The 18,323-nt window shown below is 45.6% G+C and overlaps 1 protein-coding gene across 1 annotated transcript in view; it reads right to left on the bottom strand.

The window, feature by feature from the left end:
• Nucleotides 1-2,395: 2,395 nt before the first annotated feature.
• The window catches only part of LOC138681691 (troponin I, slow skeletal muscle-like), a 222,174-nt gene continuing 206,246 nt past the window's right edge, over nt 2,396-18,323 (bottom strand). Inside the window, exon 7 of the mRNA XM_069769452.1 lies at nt 2,396-2,606. The gene's annotated coding sequence lies outside the window, so the exon portion shown is untranslated. The remainder of the gene's footprint in view (nt 2,607-18,323) is intronic.

The raw sequence follows: 18,323 nt of genomic DNA, 5'->3' as shown, positions 1-18,323 counted from the left end.
ACAATTTTGGAACCAAAAATTTTTGTTTTTAGGGAGTTAAGGGTTAAAATTTGACCAGCAATTTCTCATTTTTACAACACCATTTTTTTTTAGGGACCACATCTCATTTGAAGTCATTTTGAGGGGTCTATATGATAGAAAATACCCAAGTGTGACACCATTCTAAAAACTACACCCCTCAAGGTGCTCAAAACCACATTCAAGAAGTTTATTAACCCTTCAGGTGTTTCACAGGGATTTTTGGAATGTTTAAATAAAAATGAAGCCCTAACCCTAGCCCTAACCCTAACGGGAAGATGGAAATAAATACATTTTTTTAAATTTTTCCCTAACTAAGGGGGGTGATGAAAGGGGGTTTGATTTACTTTTATAGCGGGTTTTTTAGCGGATTTTTATGATTGGCAGCCGTCACACACTGAAAGACGCTTTTTATTGCAAAAAATATTTTTTGCGTTACCACATTTTGAGAGCTATAATTTCTCCATATTTTGGTCCACAGAGTCATATAAGGTCTTGTTTTTTGCGGGACGAGTTGACGTTTTTATTGGTAACATTTTCGGGCACGTGACTTTTTTGATCGCTTTTTATTCCAATTTTTGTGAGGCAGAATGACCAAAAAACAGCTATTCATGAATTTCTTTTGGGGGAGGCGTTTATACCGTTCCGCGTTTGGTAAAATTAATAAAGCAGTTTTATTCTTCGGGTCAGTACAATTACAGCGATACCTCATTTATTCATTTTTTATGCTTTGGCACTTTTATACGATTAAAACTTTTATAGAAAAAATAATTTTTGCATCGTTTTATTCTCAGGACTGTAACTTTTTTATTTTTTTGCTGATGATGCTGTTTCATGGCTCGTTTTTTGCAGGACAAGATGATGTTTTCAGCGGTACCATGGTTATTTATATCTGTCTTTTTGATCGCGTGTTATTCCACTTTTTGTTTGGCGGTATGATAATAAAGCGTTGTTTTTTTCCTCGTTTTTTGTTTTCTGACGATGTTTACTGAAGGGGTTAACTAGTGGGACAACTTTATAGGTGGGGTCGTTACGGACGCGGCGATACTAAATATGTGTACTTTTATTGTTTGTTTTTTTATTTAGATAAAGAAATGTATTTATGGGAATATTATATTTTTCTTCTTTATTTAGGATTTTTTTTTTTTTTTTACTTTGTCCCGGGGGGGGGGAGAGGAAAGACATCACAGATCGCTGATCTGACAGTTTGCACAGCACTCTGCCAGATCAGCGATCTGACTTACAGCACTGCAGGCTTACCAAGCGCCTGCTCTGAGCAGGCACTTGGTAAGCCACCTCCCTCCCTGCAGGACCTGGAATGCCACTGCCATTTTGGATCCGGGGCTGCTGCAGGGAGGAAGGTAAAAGACCCTCGCAGCAATGCGATCACATCGCATTGCTGCGGGGGGTCTCAGGGAAACCTGCATGGAGCTCCTCCCTGCGCGATGCTTCCCTATACCGCTGGCACACTGCGATCACGTTTGATCGTGGTGTGCTGGGGGTTAATGTGCCGGGGCGGTCCGTGACAGCTCCTGGCACATAGTGCTGGATGTCAGCTGCGATAGGCAGCTGACACCCGGCCACGCTCCCCCGTGAGCACGGCCGATCGCGCTGGACATACTATTCCGTCCTTGGGAATTAAGGCCCACCCCACATGGACGGAATAGTAAGTCCAATGACAGAAAGGGGTTAATGGTGTTAACTGGAGGGGTTAACTATTGGGACAGATTTTATAAGTCTGATCCAAATATGTATACTTTTGTTTATCATTTTTACATAAATAAATGTATTTATTGAAATATTTTTTTCTTTATTCTTTTTTGTGATTTTTTAAAAAAAATTTTTTTATTAACTTTGTTTTTTTATATTGTTCTAGTATGCATCAAGTTTGCAGTAATAGATCGCTGAACTAATACTCTGCCATGGTTCTGCATTGCAGGGCATTAGATTAGAGTCTTTAACACAGGGAGGAGGTGTGTCAGCTTCTCCCGTGAGCAGGAGCTGACAGGTCACCATCCCTGGTGACCCCCTGGCAATCTTTTGGTCTGCAGTCACCATAGAGACCATCATCACAATGTGATCGGAATTGTGCTGCATCTCTCTGCGATGTCTCGTGATGTCGATGTATATAATGACACCGGCATCACAGGGGTTATCATGGGCGTTGCTGCAGGGTGTCAACTCCCACATAGACCTGACACCCGCATTTGATCAATGGGAGCTCATGCAATCGTGGCGCCATAAATATACCGTGGTTTGCAAGATCGCAGCGCCGTATATATACGCCGCATGTCGCGAAGGGGCTAAATATAGATTTAAAGCTTGTATCCAGCTTTGAATAGCACTTTTCAGTTTATACAAAATAAAAGACAAATGCTTTTGCATGTTTCAGGAAGACAAGCTTTATTATTGATTAGTGCTCAAGTAAATAACATTTCTATTCAAAGTGTAAATATGTGTTTAGCAATAAAAAAAAGAACAGGAATTTCACTTAATTGAACAATAATGAGATAGGACAGAATGAGGATTTTGATTTTTAAAGAAACATTGCAATTTGAGAGGAAGCAGAAGTGAAGATCCATTGGGAGCTGTAAAAAAGTAAGAGATAACAAAATTAAAACATTTTAAACAACGTGTATGTTACTTATATTTCCTTATTGTATTAAATTATTATATTTTATATCTTTCTTGAGATTATGGACAGATGTATTGTTTAAATAGTCAGGTTATTACCAGATTTGGCAAGTATTATTATTTAAATCTACAGTCATTTCATGCAAATAGGTTAGGTATCAATCTTACCATCATGACATATTTCCAATAAGTGGAGATTTCGGTAAAAAAAGATGAGACGAAAAACGTAGCAATGAGCGAGCACTAAAATGGTCGGGTGCTCAAAACAAGCAATTCCTAATACTCACATTCTCGTTTTGAGTAACGAGTATAACGGGAGTTAATGGGAAAGCTGTGTTTTTTTCCGGCAGACCCTACAACGAGGTCTGGGAAGCAGTAACAATGTTCAAATGGATGGGAAAAGTGCTGAATGGAAGCTTGTTGCTGAGAACAATGGTGTCATATTTTTACTTCACGTTAAGGAATAAAACAATAAAAACAATAAAAAACAATAAAACATTCCAAACCGACAATAAATTACATTTTATAGGAAAAAATGTTAAACATTTTTTTCCTGTATAATAACTTATACATAAGGCAAAATAGAAAAGGATTTTTAAAAAAATGTAATCTAAGTACCGTAAACCAAAATTGGATCTTATTGAAAAATAGGAAATTTCAGTGTAATTTATGAAGGAAGCAAGAACTGCCAAAAATTAGGGACTGAGAAGGTCTCAGAAACACCCTATATTAGATAGAAAGGAGGGCCTCATACACATTCCGTTCAAATTGTCATGTATTGCTACTCCTAGACTCATAAAGACTATGCATTTTTGAGGAATACCATATATACTAAGTAAATGTACTCCAGGCCACGGAATACCCTATGGGTGAGAAATATAATACCAATAAGGGTATGTGCACACATATTCCCCATCCTTTTACAATACCATTTCAAACATGCCCATTTGAATTTTGGGCTTTGCCTGCCACTACCACCATGTCAATATGAGGCTCTCGATTATAATTTTCAGAGGGCCATCAAGTGCTGTGAAACCTGCGTTTTGTAAGGTCTACAGCTCATGTTTGCCACCGGATCCCAATGGAACAACTGTCATAGCGGGTGAAGTCACTGTAACGTGAATATAATACAGGAGTGGGGGGAGCTGTATGATCAATATCAGGAAATTGGTTTCTACCAGACACCAAAAGCATTAGGCCGCCATCACACCACCATAGAATACGGAAGAGTGTTATGCGAGAAAACATCGCATAGCACTCGGACCAGTGTTTATCTATGGGGCAGCTCAAATCAGCGTTTCTTTTCTCAGCCGTATTCGACGTGTGCAAAATCGAAGCCTAAATAGTTGAACAAACATGCTGCGATTGTCACCGAGACTCAGCCGAGACTCGCCAATGGAAGCCTATAGGTGTGAGAAAAAAATAGCACAGCACTTAGACCATGTGAGTGCTGTCCGATCTTTACGCACCGGTGCCCTTTGAAAAGCCGGCAATTCATGTGCTGCGTTCAGTAAAAGCATAGCATGACAGGTTAGAACAGAATAGAGATAATAGATATATACACATAGAATATCTATAGTATATATATATATATATATATATATATATATATATATATATATATATGTCAGTGACACACATATATATACATATCTACTATATAATTATCTAAGGGTCACTTCCGTCTTTCTGTCTGTCTGTCATTCTGTCTGTCACAGATATTCATTGGTCGCGGCCTCTGTCTGTCATGGAATCCAAGTCGCTGATTGGTCTCGCCAGCTGCCTGTCATGGCTGCCGCGACCAATCAGCGAGGGCCACAGTCCGATTAGTCCCTCCCTTCTCCCCTGCAGTCAGCGCCAGCTCCATACTCCCCGCAGTCACTGCTCACACAGGGTTAATGCCAGCTGTAACGGATCGCGTTATGCCGCGGGTAACTCACTCCGTTACTGCCGCTATTAACCCTGTGTGACCAAGTTTTTACTATTGATGCTGCCTATGCAGCGTCAATAGTAAAAAGATCTAATGTTAAAAATAATTTTAAAAAATCATCATATACTCACCCTCCGGCGCCTTTCCCACTCCTCGCGACGCTCTGGTGCTAAGGATGGTATGCGACAAGGACCTTCCATGATGTCACGGTCATGTGATCGCGATGTCATCACAGGTCCTGCGCACCTGCGCGAGAAGGACCTTCCATAACGTCATGGTCATGTGACCGCGACGTCATCACACCCTGGGACCGGAAGCAGGCGACAGAACTACAAGGGGCCCTCGGATCGGAAGGTGAGTATATGTTTATTTTTTTATTTTTTAACCTGTGACATGTGGCTGGGCAATATACTACGTAGCTGGGCAATATACTACGTGACTGCCCAATATACTACGTGGCTGGGCAATATATTACGTGGCTCTGTGCTGTATACTACGTCGGTGTGCAATATACTACTTGGGTCTGTGCTGTATACTACATCACTGGGCAATATACTACGTGGCTCTGTGCTGTATACTACGTAGCTGGGCAATATACTACGTAACTGGGCAATATACTACGTGCTGTATACTACGTCGCTGGGCAATATACTACGTCGCTGGGCAATATACTACGAGGACATGCATATTCTAGAATACCCGATGCGTTAGAATTGGGCCACCATCTAGTGTATATATATATATAATAAGCCAGCAATTCATCTGCCGCGTAGTGTAAAATTACAGCAGGAGCTGACAAGATAGAATAGATGGATTACATACAGTAAATACAAATAGAATAGGTAGATATGCAGATGTCAGTGACATATACAATTAGTACAGTGTGTGTACAGCTTTCTGTACATGTATTTAATGAATAACAGATAATTTTTCTGAAAAAAATGGTGCTCCCGCGTAATTTTCGTAATGAGCAGAGGGAAAACCGATGACTGGAGGCCGGGTCTCCGGGAGACCAGCTGCTTTGTGGCTTGCCGCCGGCCGGGGCAGCCACTGGATCAGACTTTCTATGTCCGCTGAAGGATTTTTTGTCAACGGGAGCGCTCAAGACTTCTTATCCTATGGTACAGGTAGGAACTACTGCTGAGTGCTCTGAACTACTATTGCCTGTGTCAAACGAATATATTGTCATCCTGTCAGCGACCATTGTTTTAGTTAAAGACTGAGACTGGGACACTTTTTTATAAGATTTCTCTTTCTTTTTCTATTGTGTGAATATTTTATTTATTTCTTTTACCATTCTCCGTTATTTTCCTAGCGCCTACCAGTATATATCACTATTGTATATATACATAGCTAACGAATTAACCTCGTCACCTGTGGAAGGAAACTCAGAAGCCGCAGCCCCATGGCCAGAACCAGCCGAAGTACCATTCATGACCACAGGAGGGAGCTTGACAACAGAATTCACAACAGGGTCCCCTTATAAATAATAACCAGCAAAGGCTATGCAGACAGCTGATATTAATAGCCTAGGAAGGGGCCATGGATACTGGCCCTACTCGGGCTAAAAACATCAGCTCTCAGCCGCCCTAGAAAAGGCACATCTCTAAAAGATGCACCAATTCTGTCTCTTAGCCTTGCTCTTCTCACTTGCCCTGTAGCGGTGGGGTGAAAGTGGGGGGATTGAGGTCACTTTTGTATTGTCAAGTAACATTAAGCCCCGAGGTTAATAATGCAGAGGCGTCAATATGACGCCATTACTAACCCCATAGTCATACTTTATGAAAACACAGACACCCAGAATAAAGTTCTTTCTTTAATTTAAAGAAAGACACAGACTCCTTTAAAAAAAATATTAATTGAACCATTCTTGCAACCTCGCCCATTCCCAATGGTTAAGGGTGGATTGTAGTGCTAATATTTTAATGACCATCAGGGACCCATATTGGTAGCCTGTCTTTAAAGACCCCTTTAACATATATTTACAGTAACAGTTCAGTTCATGTTAACCTTGTAGTTTTCTGTAACTTTCCTAACACCTGGATATTGCATAACTCTTTAATGAGAACATGCTTGTTTAAAGTATTCATCCAATTACATAGTTTCACTATCAATATTTGGTGAGAACGGTGTATTTTTATATTTTTCAGTGGGAAAACATATGTTTATAATTGCTGCATAGCTTCGCTATTAATGTTTGGTGACAAATGTCGTGTTTATAATATGGTAGAACATCCAGTACTAGGAGAGTTTTTGGCACGTCATATCCAGGGTGACGTATTTGTCCAATGTAATTTGACATCTGAAGAGCTGGCCACTCTGAAGAGAGATATTATACTGAACAAATAGAACCTATTAGAGCTTGTGTAACATTTGGTTAGGCTTCCTTCACACTTGCGTCATTTGGCCTCCGTTGCAATGGAAAAAAAAACGCATCCTGCAAATGTGCCCGCAGGATGCGTTTTTTCCCCTTAGACTTCTATTGGTGACGGATCGCGACGTATGGCCATACGTCATGTCCGTCATGCACTGGATGCGTCATGTTTTGGCGGACCGTTTCTTTTCGTACGTCGGGTCATGCATTTCCTACTGTGCATGCGCGGCCGGAACTCCACCCCCTCCTCCCCGGGACTTTAGAATGGGCAGCGGATGCGTTGAAAAACTGCATCTGCTGCCCACGTTGTGCCGAATTTTCACAACATCCGTCGGTACGTCACACCGATGCTTAGCGACGGCCCTGTACCGACGGAAGTGTGAAAGAAGCCTTACACAAGCATTTTGTTCCAAACAAGACATAAGCTGGAGAGGATTGCAGCTAAGAAAGAAGCCTGTTAATCTATAGACCAGAGGGGACACCCATGTGGGTCTATAGTGTGGATATCCCAGGAATTTCTCTGACTTCGCTGTTCGCTTCTCGCGGTTGATGTTTCCAGACAGATGATGCCGCCATTCCTGGTGAAGTTTTGCTTTTTGTTTATTAAAGTCCGGGGTCTCCTCCCGCCCACCACCTCACCCCACCCCCCCACTCTCCCGCCCGCTTGAGGATGTCATGCTCACCCTACTCGAGCGATGCCTGGTCTCAGCGCCTGCAGCTCGTCCTGTGTGAGCGGTCACGTGGTACCGCTCATTAAGGTGATGAATATGGACGCATATACATCACCTTAATGAGCGGTACCACGTGACCACTCACGCAGGAAGACGCTGCCGCTCCAGGACAGAGATGGTGGGATGTTCGACTCGGTGTGGGAAAGGGGAGTATGACAGCCAGGGAGGAAAGGGGGAGGATGAAGGAGGGTGGAGGGAGGATGGGAAGAGGTTGGGGGAGCGAGTCATGCATGCAGGATTGGAGCGTGAGGGGGGGGGGAGCTGAGCTGAGCCATTCATATGAGATGGGGGAGCTGAACCATTCATACAAGATGGGAGGGGGGGAAGCTGAGCCATTTATACAAGATGGGAAGGTGAGGAAGCTGTGCCATACATACAAGATGGGCAGGGGGGAAGCTGAGCCATTCATACAAGATGGGAGGGGGGTGAAGCTGAGCTAGCCATCCACACAAGATAGGAGGGGGAAAGCTGAGTCTTACATACAAGATGGGAGGGGGGAAGATGAGCTGAGCCATTCATACAAGATGGGAGGGGGGAAGCTGAGCCATAAATACAAGATGGGAGGGGGGGAGCTGAGCTAGCCATTCATACAAGATGGGAGGGGGGAAGCTGAGCCATAAATACAAGATGGGAGGGTGGGAAGCTGAGCTAGCCATTCACACAAGATAGGAAGGGGGAAGCTGAGCTAGCCATTCACACAAGATAGGAAGGGGGAAGCTGAGTCTTACATACAAGATGGGAGGGGGGAAGATGAGCTGAGCCATTCATACAAGATGGGAGGGGGGAAGCTGAGCCATACATACAAGATGGGAGGGGGGAAGCTGAGCCATTCATACAAGATGGGAGGGGGGAAGCTGAGCCATTCATACAAGATGGGAGGGGGGAAGCTGAGCTGGCCATTCATACAAGATAGGAGGGGGGAAGCTGAGTCTAAAGGTACTGTCACACTCAGCGACACTGCAGCGATATAGACAACGAGCCGATTGCTGCAGCGTCGCTGTTTAGGTCGCTAGGAGATGTCAAACACGGCAACAGCAGAACGATGCAGGAGCGATCCAGTGACGTACTTATTGTTCTCGCTGGTTGTTAGCTCCATGAAAAAACATTGCAGGCATCGTTGCTTTTATTGTCAAACATGACTAATCACGCCGACCTGACGACCAAATAAAGTTCCGGACTTCTAGCTACGACCAGCGATGTCACAGCGGGATCCTGATCGCTGCTGCGTGTCAAACACAACGAGATCGCTATCCAGGACGCTGCAATGTCACAGATCGTTGTCATTCTCGTTGGAAAGTTGCTCAGTGTGAAGGTACCTTTACATACAAGATGGGAGGGGGGAAGATGAGCTGAGCCATTCATGCAAGATGGGAGGGGGGAAGCTGAGCCATACATACAAGATGGGAAGGGGGAAGCTGAGCTGAGCCATTCATACAAAATGGGAGGGGAGGGAAGCTGAGCCATTCATACAAGATGGGCAGAGGGAAAGCTGAGCCATTCATACAAGATGGGAAGGGGGGAAGCTGAGCTATTCATGCAAGATGGGAGGGGGGGGAGCTGAGCCATTCATACTAGATGGGAGGGGGGGAAGCTGAGCCATTCATACAAGATGGGGGAAGCTGAGCCATTCATAAAAAATGGGAGGGAGGAAGCTGAGCCATTCATACAAGATGGGAGGGGGGAAGCTGAGCCATACATACAAGATGGGAGGGGGGAAGCTGAGCCATACATACAAGATGGGAGGGGGGAAGCTGAGCTAGCCATTCATACAAGATAGGAGGGGGGAAGCTGAGTCTAAAGGTACCGTCACACTCAGCGACACTGCAGCGATATAGACAACGAGCCGATTGCTGCAGCGTCGCTGTTTAGGTCGCTAGGAGATGTCAAACACGGCAACAGCAGAACGATGCAGGAGCGATCCAGTGACGTACTTATTGTTCTCGCTGGTTGTTAGCTCCATGAAAAAACATTGCAGGCATCGTTGCTTTTGTTGTCAAACATGACTAATCACGCCGACCTGACGACCAAATAAAGTTCCAGACTTCTAGCTACGACCAGCGATGTCACAGCGGGATCCTGATCGCTGCTGCGTGTCAAACACAACGAGATCGCTATCCAGGACGCTGCAATGTCACAGATTGTTGTCATTCTCGTTGGAAAGTTGCTCAGTGTGAAGGTACCTTTACATACAAGATGGGAGGGGGGAAGATGAGCTGAGCCATTCATGCAAGATGGGAGGGGGGAAGCTGAGCCATACATACAAGATGGGAAGGGGGAAGCTGAGCTGAGCCATTCATACAAGATGGGAGGGGGGAAGCTGAGCCATACATACAAGATGGGAGGGGGGAAGCTGAGCTGAGCCATTCATACAAGATGGGAGGGGGAGGAAGCTGAGCCATTCATACAAGATGGGAGGGGGAGGAAGCTGAGCCATTCATACAAGATGGGAGGGGGAGGAAGCTGAGCCATTCATACAAGATGGGAAGGGGGAAGCTGAGCTGAGCCATTCATACAAGATGGGAGGGGGGAAGCTGAGCCATACATGCAAGATGGGAGGGGGGAAGCTGAGCTGAGATATTCCTATAAGATGGGAGGGGGGAAGCTGAGCCATTCATACAAGATGGGGGGAAGCTGAGCTGAGCCATACATACAAGATGGGAGGGGGGAAGCTGAGCCATTCGTACAAGATGGGAGGGAGGAAGCTGAGCCATTCATACAAGATGGGAGCTGAGACATACATACCATACAAGATGGGTGGGGGGAGCTGAGCTATTCATACAAGATGGTAGGGAGCTGAGCCATTCTTACAAGATGGGGGGGAGCTGAGCCATACATACCAGAATGGGGGGAGCTGAGTCATACCTACAAGATGGGGGGGGAAGCTTTGAGTGGGGATGGGGGATTTATTATGTGTGTGGAGAGTTTGAGTGGGGATGAGGGGATTTATTATGTGTGGGGACAATTGGAGTGGGGATGGAGGGATTTATTGTGTGTGGGGATAATTTGAGTGAGGATAGGGGGATTTATTATGTATGGGGAGAATTGAAGTGGGGATGGGGGATTTAATGTGTGGGGGGATATTTGAGGACACAAAATGAAGAGCAAAGGGGAGATGGGGAAACAGTACAGGGGAATGGGGGGCATGTATGCAGAAACAGTACTGGGGAATGGGGGGCATGTATGCAGAAACAGTACAGGGGAATGGGGGGCATGTATGAGGAAACAGTACTGGGGAATGGGGGGCATATATGCAGAATCAGTACTGGGGAATGGGGGGCATGTATGAGGAAACAGTATGGGGGGATGGGTGCAGTCAGTATGGGGAGCAAATGGGGGAATGCATGCGGACACAATACAAGTAGCGATGTGAAAAATTGATGTGGACAGAGTACGGGGAGTGAGGGTGATGGGATGTGTGCTTACACAGTATGGGGAGTCAGGTGAGCAGGCAGTATAGAATGTGAGGGGGTAAATATATGAGGAGACGGTATGGTGAACAGGAGGGATGTGAGAGGAGACAGTATGAGGAGGGAGGGGAATAGTGTGAGGAGACAGTATGGGGGCAGAAAAGTGAGTGGGCACAGAATAGAAACTGAGTAGTGGGGGCGTAGCATGGAGGGGACAGTGTAAAGGCGCAGCCAGGAGGGGACAGCATACCAAGGAGGGGGAGTGTGATGAGAGAGTACAGTATAAATACTGGGCCCCATAGGGGGCCGGTATGGAAAGGAGAGGTCAGAGTGAAGAGCATGTACCATAAGTAGGACAGTGTGGGAGTCAGACAATTTAGTGAGGGGCATTTTTTTATTCAGGAGCATTATAATGACACTTGTATCTTTAAGGGCATCATGTGGAGATTTTCTGCAAAAGAGCGGAGAAGATAGAAGTCTGCAGAGACGAGCTGTGGATGAGAAAACTCATCATGGGGTCTGGACAAGATGAAGAAAAGAAGAACAGCTCTAGAGACGACGTCATCTGTTGTGAATTCTGTGGCAGAGCTCCCTCCTGTGGTCACAAGTGGTACTTCGGCTGATTCTCTCTATGAGCTTCCGTTGGTGGAGGAGAGTGGTACTGCGGCTTCTGAGTTTCCTTCCTCAGGTGATGTGGGGAAGTCGTTGGGTGCTGCTCTATTTAACTCCACCTGGTGCTTTGATCCTGGCCTCCAGTCAATGTTCTAGTATTGGACCTGTTTCCTCCTGGATCGTTCCTGTGGCCTGCTGCTCTGCATAGCTAGTTCCGCTTTTGCTATTTTGTTTGCTGTTTTTTCTGTCCAGCTTGCTATTTGTTTTTTCTTGCTTGCTGGAAGCTCTGGGATGCAGAGGATGTACCTACGTGCCGTTAGTTCGGTACGGAGGGTCTTTTTGCCCCCTTTGCGTGGTTGTTTGTAGGGTTTTGTGTTGACCGCAAAGTTACCTTTCCTATCCTCGCTCTGTTCAGAAAGTCGGGCCTCACTTTGCTAAATCTATTTCATCTCTACGTTTGTCTTTTCATCTTACTCACAGTCATTATATGTGGGGGCTGCCTTTTCCTTTGGGGTATTTCTCTGAGGCAAGGTAGGCTTATTTTCTATCTTCAGGCTAGCTAGTTTCTCAAGCTGTGCCGAGTTGCATAGGGAGTGTTAGGCACAATCCACGGCTGCCTCTAGTGTGGTTGGAGAGGATTAGGGATTGCGGTCAGCAGAGTTCCCACGTCTCAGAGCTCGTTCTATGTTTTTGGGTTATAGTCAGGTCACTGTATGTGCTCTGACTTCTATGTCCATTGTGGTACTGAATTACCTTATCACAACAGTACTGGAGGCCATAAGTACTAATGATTCTCAATAGAGGGAAAAAAGAAGTTCTGAGACCATTTTTTTTCTCTGCACTGTGTTTTGCCTTTTTTTTCCCCTAGACATTTGGGTGGTTCAGGACACAGGTGTAGCGATGTTATATAGAAAATGTTCAGCACAGCCAAAAGGAGGAGGTGCACGGTCATAGGTTCCCAAGCCTTTATGTAAAATGCAAGTGACTAGCACACTCCAAAAGTGTTGTGATGCAAAGTGGGGGTTTTATTTACATACAGTATTCACAAACATTTCGGTCGTTACTGGACCTTCATCAGTGTGCTAATATACTAGTATGCTTAGAGAAGCCCCGAGTAGCAAAGTTAGATTGCATCAATAAGAAGCCTGAAGACATATAGGTCGCGGGGGTAGGCACAAGCCGCAGAGATACAATGGTGTGTCACAAGTGACACTAACTGCTGGATGGAGCAGGAGCCACGCGGAATGTACTGCCAGTATGGGCTGCAAAATAGTGCGCATGAGGTAGAAACAAGCTACTGAGATAGGGTAGTGTGTCACGGACTGACACTATCTGCGGAATGAAGCAGAGGGTTTGTGCCTACACCTTGAGCACTATTTTACAGCCCATACTGGCGGTACATACCACGTGCCTCCTGCTTCATTCCGCAGATAGTGTCAGTCCGTGACACACTACCCTATCTCAGTAGCTTGTTTCTACCTCATGCGCACTATTTTGCAGCCCATACTGGCAGTACGTTCCGCGTGGCTCCTGCTCCATCCAGCAGTTAGTGTCACTTGTGACACACCATTGTATCTCTGCGGCTTGTGCCTACCCCCGCGACCTATATGTCTTCAGGCTTCTTATTGATGCAATCTAACTTTGCTACTCGGGCTTCTCTAAGCATACTAGTATATTAGCACACTGATGAAGGTCCAGTAACGACCGAAACGTTTGTGAATACTGTATGTAAATAAAACCCCCACTTTGCACCACAACACTTTTGGAGTGTGCTAGTCACTTGCATTTTACAGGTGTAGCGATGGACATTAAAGGTCTGTCTTCATGTGTGGATCAGCTCACGGCAAGAGTACAAAATATTCAAGACTTTGTGGTTCAGAATTCTATGTTAGAACCAAGAATTCCTATTCCTGATTTGTTTTTTGGAGATAGAACTAAATTTCTGAGTTTCAAAAATAATTGTAAACTATTTCTGGCTTTGAAACCTCACTCCTCTGGTGACCCAGTTCAACAAGTTAGGATCATTATTTCTTTTTTACGTGGCGACCCTCAGGACTGGGCATTTTCTCTTGCGCCAGGAGATCCTGCATTAAGTAATATTGATGCGTTTTTCCTGGCACTCGGATTGCTGTACGATGAACCTAATTCAGTGGATCAGGCAGAGAAAAATTTGCTGGCTCTGTGTCAGGGTCAGGATGAGATAGAGGTATATTGTCAGAAATTTAGAAAGTGGTCCGTACTCACTCAATGGAATGAAGGTGCGCTCGCAGCTATTTTCAGAAAGGGTATCTCTGAAGCCCTTAAGGATGTCATGGTGGGATTTCCTATGCCTGCTGGTCTGAATGAGTCTATGTCTTTGGCCATTCAGATCGGTCGATGCTTGCGTGAGCGTAAATCTGTGCACCATTTGGCGGTATTATCTGAGCATAAACCTGAGCCTATGCAGTGCGATAGGACTTTGACCAGAGTTGAACGGCAAGAACACAGACGTCAGAATGGGCTGTGTTTCTACTGTGGTGATTCCACTCATGCTATCTCTGATTGTCCTAAGCGCACTAAGCGGTTCGCTAGGTCTGCCACCATTGGTACGGTACAGTCAAAATTTCTTTTGTCCGTTACCTTGATCTGCTCTTTGTCATCTTATTCTGTCATGGCATTTGTGGATTCAGGCGCTGCCCTGAATTTGATGGACTTGGAGTATGCTAGGCGTTGTGGGTTTTTCTTGGAGCCCTTGCAGTGTCCTATTCCATTGAGAGGAATTGATGCTACGCCTTTGGCCAAGAATAAGCCTCAGTACTGGACCCAGCTGACCATGTGCATGGCTCCTGCACATCAGGAGGTTATTCGCTTTCTGGTGTTGCATAATCTGCATGATGTGGTCGTGTTGGGGTTGCCATGGCTACAAGTCCATAATCCAGTGTTAGATTGGAAATCCATGTCTGTGTCCAGCTGGGGTTGTCAGGGGGTACATGGTGATGTCCCATTTCTGTCTATTTCATCATCCACCCCTTCTGAGGTTCCAGAGTTCTTGTCTGATTACCGGGATGTATTTGATGAGCCCAAGTCCGATACTCTACCTCCGCATAGGGATTGTGATTGTGCTATCGATTTGATTCCTGGTAGTAAATTCCCAAAAGGTCGACTGTTTAATTTATCTGTGCCTGAGCACGCCGCTATGCGGAGTTACGTGAAGGAGTCCTTGGAGAAGGGGCATATTCGCCCGTCATCATCGCCATTAGGAGCGGGGTTCTTTTTTGTGGCCAAGAAGGATGGTTCGCTGAGACCTTGTATAGATTACCGCCTTCTAAATAAGATCACGGTTAAATTTCAGTACCCCTTGCCGCTGTTATCTGATTTGTTTGCTCGGATTAAGGGGGCTAGTTGGTTCACCAAGATAGATCTTCGTGGTGCGTATAATCTTGTGCGTATTAAGCGAGGCGATGAATGGAAAACTGCATTTAATACGCCCGAGGGCCATTTTGAGTATCTAGTGATGCCATTCGGACTTGCCAATGCTCCATCAGTGTTTCAGTCCTTTATGCATGACATCTTCCGAGAGTACCTGGATAAATTCCTGATTGTATACTTGGATGATATTTTGATCTTCTCGGATAATTGGGAGTCACATGTGAAGCAGGTCAGAACGGTGTTTCAGGTCCTGCGTGCTAATTCTATGTTTGTGAAGGGATCAAAGTGTCTCTTTGGTGTTCAGAAGCTTTCATTTTTGGGGTTCATTTTTTCCCCTTCTACTATCGAGATGGACCCTGTTAAGGTCCAAGCCATCCATGATTGGACTCAGCCGACATCTCTGAAAAGTCTGCAAAAGTTCCTGGGCTTTGCTAATTTTTATCGTCGCTTCATCTGCAATTTTTCTAGTATTGCTAAACCATTGACCGATTTGACCAAGAAAGGTGCTGATGTGGTCAATTGGTCTTCTGCTGCTGTGGAAGCTTTTCAAGAGTTGAAGCGTCGTTTTTCTTCTGCCCCTGTGTTGTGTCAACCAGATGTTTCGCTTCCATTCCAGGTCGAGGTTGATGCTTCTGAGATTGGAGCAGGGGCTGTTTTGTCGCAGAGAAGTTCTGATTGCTCGGTGATGAAACCATGCGCCTTCTTTTCCAGGAAGTTTTCGCCTGCTGAGCGAAATTATGATGTTGGCAATCGAGAGTTGCTGGCCATGAAGTGGGCATTCGAGGAGTGGCGTCATTGGCTTGAAGGAGCTAAGCATCGCGTGGTGGTCTTGACTGATCATAAGAACTTGACTTATCTCGAGTCTGCTAAGCGGTTGAATCCTAGACAGGCTCGTTGGTCGCTGTTTTTTGCCCGTTTTAACTTTGTGGTTTCGTACCTTCCGGGCTCTAAAAATGTGAAGGCGGATGCCCTGTCTAGGAGTTTTGTGCCCGACTCTCCGAGTTTATCTGAGCCGGCGGGTATTCTCAAAGAGGGAGTAATTGTGTCTGCCATCTCCCCTGATTTGCGGTGGGTGCTGCAAAAATTTCAGGCTAATAAACCTGATCGTTGCCCAGCGGAGAAACTGTTTGTCCCTGATAGATGGTCAAATAAAGTTATCTCTGAGGTTCATTGTTCGGTGTTGGCTGGTCATCCTGGAATCTTTGGTACCAGAGAGTTAGTGGCTAGATCCTTTTGGTGGCCATCTCTGTCGCGGGATGTGCGTTCTTTTGTGCAGTCCTGTGGGATTTGTGCTCGGGCTAAGCCCTGCTGTTCTCGTGCCAGTGGGTTGCTTTTGCCCTTGCCGGTCCCGAAGGGGCCTTGGACACATATCTCTATGGATTTTATTTCAGATCTTCCCGTCTCTCAAAAAATGTCAGTCATTTGGGTGGTTTGTGATCGCTTCTCTAAGATGGTCCATTTGGTGCCCTTGTCTAAATAACCTTCCTCCTCTGATTTGGTGCCATTGTTCTTCCAGCATGTGGTTCGTTTACATGGCATTCCAGAGAATATCGTTTCTGACAGAGGTTCCCAGTTTGTTTCGAGGTTTTGGCGAGCCTTTTGTGCTAGGATGGGCATTGACTTGTCTTTTTCCTCGGCTTTCCATCCTCAGACTAATGGCCAGACCGAACGAACCAATCAGACCTTGGAAACATATCTGAGATGCTTTGTTTCTGCTGATCAGGATGACTGGGTGTCCTTTTTGCCTTTGGCTGAGTTCGCCCTTAACAATCGGGCCAGCTCGGCTACCTTGGTTTCGCCGTTTTTCTGCAACTCTGGATTCCACCCTCGTTTCTCTTCTGGGCAGGTTGAGTTTTCGGACTGTCCTGGTGTGGATACTGTGGTGGACAGGTTGCAGCAGATTTGGACTCATGTGGTGGACAATTTGACCTTGTCCCAGGAGAAGGCTCAGCGTTTCGCTAATCGCAGACGCTGTGTGGGTCCCCGACTTCGTGTTGGGGATTTGGTTTGGTTGTCTTCTCGTCATATTCCTATGAAGGTTTCCTCTCCTAAGTTTAAACCTCGTTTCATTGGTCCGTATAGGATTTCTGAGGTTCTTAATCCTGTGTCTTTTCGTTTGACCCTTCCAGATTCTTTTTCCATCCATAACGTATTCCATAGGTCATTGTTGCGAAGATACGTGGCACCGATGGTTCCATCTGTTGATCCTCCTGCCCCGGTTTTGGTGGAGGGGGAGTTGGATTATATTGTGGAGAAGATTTTGGATTCTCGTGTTTCAAGACGGAAACTCCAGTATCTGGTTAAGTGGAAGGGTTATGCTCAGGAAGATAATTCCTGGGTCTTTGCCTCTGATGTCCATGCTCCCGATCTTGTTAGTGCCTTTCATATGGCTCATCCTGGTCGTCCTGGGGGCTCTGGTGAGGGTTCGGTGACCCTTCCTCAAGGGGGGGGGTACTGTTGTGAATTCTGTGGCAGAGCTCCCTCCTGTGGTCACAAGTGGTACTTCGGCTGATTCTCTCTATGAGCTTCCGTTGGTGGAGGAGAGTGGTACTGCGGCTTCTGAGTTTCCTTCCTCAGGTGATGTGGGGAAGTCGTTGGGTGCTGCTCTATTTAACTCCACCTGGTGCTTTGATCCTGGCCTCCAGTCAATGTTCTAGTATTGGACCTGTTTCCTCCTGGATCGTTCCTGTGGCCTGCTGCTCTGCATAGCTAGTTCCGCTTTTGCTATTTTGTTTGCTGTTTTTTCTGTCCAGCTTGCTATTTGTTTTTTCTTGCTTGCTGGAAGCTCTGGGACGCAGAGGGTGTACCTACGTGCCGTTAGTTCGGTACGGAGGGTCTTTTTGCCCCCTTTGCGTGGTTGTTTGTAGGGTTTTGTGTTGACCGCAAAGTTACCTTTCCTATCCTCGCTCTGTTCAGAAAGTCGGGCCTCACTTTGCTAAATCTATTTCATCTCTACGTTTGTCTTTTCATCTTACTCACAGTCATTATATGTGGGGGCTGCCTTTTCCTTTGGGGTATTTCTCTGAGGCAAGGTAGGCTTATTTTCTATCTTCAGGCTAGCTAGTTTCTCAGGCTGTGCCGAGTTGCATAGGGAGCGTTAGGCGCAATCCACGGTTGCCTCTAGTGTGGTTGGAGAGGATTAGGGATTGCGGTCAGCAGAGTTCCCACGTCTCAGAGCTCGTTCTATGTTTTTGGGTTATAGTCAGGTC

The sequence above is a fragment of the Ranitomeya imitator genome, chromosome 5 (genome assembly GCF_032444005.1).
Source record: "Ranitomeya imitator isolate aRanImi1 chromosome 5, aRanImi1.pri, whole genome shotgun sequence".
Taxonomy (NCBI): Eukaryota; Metazoa; Chordata; class Amphibia; order Anura; family Dendrobatidae; genus Ranitomeya; species Ranitomeya imitator.
Note: the sequence above shows the minus strand (reverse complement) of the source record. Positions and strands in the feature narration are given on the sequence as shown.